The following is a 4,815-nucleotide window of genomic DNA, read 5'->3' on the forward strand; positions in this document are numbered from 1 at the left end:
TTGTTTCTTTTGAGATGGAGTCTGACTCTGTTGCCCAGGCTGGAGTGCAATGGCATGATCTCAGCTCACTACAACTTCTGCCTCCCCAGTTCAAGCAATTCTCCTACCTCAGCCTCCCAAGTAGCTGGGACTACAGGCGTGCATCACCATGCCCGGCTAATTTTTGTATTTTTAGTAGAGACGGGGTTTTACCATGTTGGCCAGGCTGGTCTCAAACTCCTGACCTCAAATGATCCACCTGCCTCAGCCTCCCAAAGTGCTGGGATTACGGGCATGGGCCACCACACCCTGCCCCGTTGTGGTTTTGATTTGCATTTTTCTAATTATCAGTGATATTGAACTTTTTTTCATGTTTTTGGCTGCAGGTATGTCTTTTTTTGAAAAGTGTCTGTTCATGTCCTTTGCCCACTTTTTAATGGTGTGGTTTGTTTTTCTCTTATAAATTTATTTAAGTTGCTTACAGATGCTGGATATTAGGCTGGGTCCAGTGGCTCACACCTGTAATCCCAGCATGTTGGGAGGCCGAAGTTGGCAGATCACTTGAGGTCAGGAGTTGGAGACCAGCCTGGCCAACATAGTGAAATCCTGTCTCTGCTAAAAATACAAAAGTTAGCTGGGCATGGTGGTGAGCACCTGTAATCCCAGCTACTTGGGAAGCTGAGACAGAAGAATCACTTGAACATGGGAGGCGGAGGTTGCAGTGAGCCAAGATCCTGCCACTGCACTCCCGCCTGGGCAACAGAGCAAGAGTCTATCTAAAAAGAAAAAAAAAAAGAGCTGGATATTAGACCTTTGTCAAATGTATAGTTTGCAAATATTTTCTCTCATTTTGTAGGTTGTCTGTTTACTGTGTTAATAGTTTCTTTTGCTGTGCAGGAGCTCTTAAGTTTAATTAGATCCTGTTTGTCCATTTTTGCTTTCATTGCAATTGCTTTTGGTGTCTTTGTCATGAAATTTTTGCCCATTCCTTTGTCCAAGATGGTATTGCCTAGGTTGTCTTCCAAGGTTTTTATACCTTGGGGTTCTACATTTAAGTCTTTAATCCACCTTCAGTTGATTTTTGTATATGGTGTAAGGAAGGAGCCTAGCTTCAATTTTCTGCATATGGCCAGCCAGTTATCCAAGCACCATTTATTGAATAGGGAGTCTTTTCTCCATTGCTTGTTTTTGTCACTTTGTTGAAGATCAGAGGGGCATAGGTATGTGGCCTTATTTCTGCACTTTCTATTCTGTTCCATTGGTCTATATGCCTGTTTTTGTAGCAGTACCATGCTGTTTTGGTTTCTGTAGCCCTGTTGTATAGTTTGAAGTCGGGTAACATAATGCTTCCAGTTTTGTTCTTTTTGCTTAGGATTGCCTTAGCTATTCAGGCTCTTTTTTGATTCCCTGTAAAAAAAAAAAAAAATTTTTGAGACAGAGTTTTGCTCTTGTTGCCCAGGCTGGAGTGCAATGGCACGATCTCGGCTCACCGCAACCTCCACCTCCCAGGTTCAAGTGATTCTCCTGTCTCAGCTCCTGAGTAGCCGGGATTATAGGCATGTGCCACCACGCCCAGCTAATTTTGTATTTTTAGTACAGATGGGGTTTCTTCATGTTGGTCAGGCTGGTCTCGAACTCCCGACCTCAGGGGATCTGCCTGCCTCGACCTCCCAAAGTGCAGGGATTACAGGTGTAAGCCACCATGCCCGGCCATTTCCTGTAAATTTTAAAATGGTTTTTTTCTAGTTCTGTGAAGAATGTCATTGGTAGTTTGATAGGAATAGTATTGAATCTGTAGATTACTTTGGGCAGTATGACCATTTTAACGATATTGGTTCTTCCTATTCATGAGCATGGGATGTTTCTGTGTCTTCACTGTTTTGATGTCAGCACTCCCCTGGCTGCTCCAGCTGGTGTCTCAGTATGTCACATGCCCCTCAAGTCCACTGTCTCTTGGCCTGGTTCAGCACTAGGACTCACCTGAGTTGCAGTCCTTATGGCCTAGAATGCCTTTCAAATTTACTTGGGGACACAGAGCACTGTAGTCCTCAGTGGTGAGATTTGCAGACACTCAAGTTCAGACACTGGGATCGAGGAGTCCCCTCTGGCTAGGGCTGGTTTAAATGTTCCCTCCATGAGCAGGTGCCAGCTGAGTTTGGTCTGGTTTTCCTTTCTGCTCTAACAGGACAGCACTGAGTTCAATGCCTCACAATTGCTGTGTTCTCCCTCCACCAGTACCCAGGATGCTCTCCAACCAGGCTGTCTCTGCCAGGCATGGGGGAAGAGTGGTGTCAGTGATTCGGGACTCTTTTCTATCTTCAGTACCTCTGTCAGCAATATGAAGTTAAAACCAGGTACTATGAGTGCTCACCTGATTTTTGGTTCTTAGGAAAGTATTTTTTCCGTGTTGATAGTTGTTAACTTGGTGTCCTTGTTGGGGGGATGACCGGTGGAGCCTTCTATTTTGCCATCTTGCTCCATCCTCTATCCTATTTTTTGATATTCTTAATTGATCTAATAGATAGCTACTTGTTCCAAAATAACAACACCAACAATGTATTGGGTGATTATAGCTTATGAATAAGTGAAATGAATGGCAGCAATATTATAAGAGATAGGAAGGCAGAATTGGGAATATTCTATTATAAGGTACCTATTCGACCTGTGAAGCAGTACGATGTTATCTGAAAGCTGACTTAGATTAATTGTAAATGTATATTGCAAACTCCAGGGCAACCACTAAAGAAAATTTTTAAGAAATGTAATTGATGTGCTAGAAGGACATCAACGAATTAATAGGTTATTAATCTATTAATGAATTAATAGGTTATTAATCTATTAATGAATTAATAGGTTATGTGAGAAAATGGAATCACATAAAATACCCAATTAAACAGAAAAGACAGAAAAGGAGGGGAAGACAAAAGGAAACAAAAAAACAAATGCAATGAATAGAGAACTGTTAAAAAATATGGTAGATATTATTCCAACTATACCAATAATCACTTTACATATGAATGGTCTAAACACATCAATTAAAAGACAGATTGACAGAGTGAATTAAAACCATATCTTGTCTACATGAAGCACACTTTAAATACAAAGATGCAGAAAGATTTAAAGGGATGGAGAAAGATACACTATGGTAATATTAATGAAAAGAAAGTTGGCATAGCTATATTAATTTCAGACAAAGCAGATTTTGCAACAAGGGAAATAACATGGAAGAGGGGCATTACATAATGATAAAGGTGCCAATTCTCCAAGAAGACCTAACAACCCTTAATGTGAATGCACCTAGAAAGACAGCATGAAAATACATGAGACAAAAACTAAAACAACTGCAAGGAGAAATAGATGAACCCACTATTATAGTGGGAAACTTGAACACTATTCTGTCAGTAATTGACATATCAGGTAGGCAGAAAATCAGTAAAGATATACTTGAATAGAACAACACCATCAGTTAACTGCTCTTAATTTATATTTATAAAAAATTACATCTAACAACAGCAAAATAGATATTGTTTTCAGGCTCATATGGAACAGTCACCAAGATAGACCACATTCAGGGCCATGAAACACACACTACCAAATTTCAAAGAATATAAGTCTTACAAAATATACCCTTAAGCTACAGTGGAATTAAACTAGAAATCAATAAAAGAAAGATAGGTGGAAATCCCAAAATATTTCTAGATTAAGCAAAACATTTTAAAATAGCATGTGGGTCAAAGAATGAGTCTCAAAAAAATTAAAAATATTATGATTTAAATGAAAGTACAACTTATCAAAATTTGTGGGATGCAGCAAAAGCAATGCTAAGAGGAAAATTTATAACACTGAATTTATACATTAAAAAGAAGAAAGGTCTAAAATCAATAATCTAAGTTCCCACTTTAAGGCAGTAGGGAAAAAAAGGGCAATATAAACCTAAAGCAAACAAAAGACAATAATAATTAGGGCAGAAATCAAATTAAAGACATGAAAACAATAGAGCAAATTAAAAAAAGCTGATTCTTTGAAAAGATTAATATTTGCCTTTGGAATGTTTCTTTTTAAGCTCTTCTGTCTTTTTGCCAAAGGATAGTTTATGTATCATAAATGTACCATTGTAAGTGTACAGTTATATCAGCACTTCCAATAGAATTTTGTGGTGGTAGAAATATTCTATGCAAAGTATAATCAGTAATACTAGCCACATGTGGCTAATGAGCACTGAAAATGTAGTTAGTGTAGCCTAGGAAATATATTTTTTACTTGTACATTTTTTATTGAGATAAAAATCATATAACATTGGCTGGGCACAGTGGCTTACACCTGTATTCCCAGCACTTTGGGAGGCTAAGTTGGGCAGATCACTTGAGCTCAGGAGTTTGAGACCAGCCTGGGCAACATGGTGAAACCCCATCTCTACCAAAAATACTGAAAAAAAAATAGCTAGACGTGGTGGCATGTGCCTGCAGTCCCAGCTACTAGGGAGGCTGAGGTGGGAGAATCGCTTGAGCCTAGGAGGCAGAGGCTGCAGTAAGCCAAGATCATGCCACTGCACTCCAGCCTAGGTGACAGACTGTGACCCCGTCCCCCCCCCAGAAAATTCATATAACATAAAATGTATCATTTCAATCATTATGAAGTGTGCAGTTGAATGGCATTTATTGCATTCCCAATGCTGGGTAACCATCACCTCTGTCTTAGTCTGTTTTCTGTTGCGTATAACAGAATACCTGAAACTGAGTAATTTGTAAAGAAAAAGAATTTATTTCTTACAGTTATAAAAGATGAGAAGTCGATGGTGAAGGGTGTGCATCTGGTGAGAGTCTTCGTGCTGGTTGG

This window comes from Gorilla gorilla, chromosome 12, assembly GCF_029281585.2.
Source record: "Gorilla gorilla gorilla isolate KB3781 chromosome 12, NHGRI_mGorGor1-v2.1_pri, whole genome shotgun sequence".
NCBI classification, from domain to species: domain Eukaryota; kingdom Metazoa; phylum Chordata; class Mammalia; order Primates; family Hominidae; genus Gorilla; species Gorilla gorilla.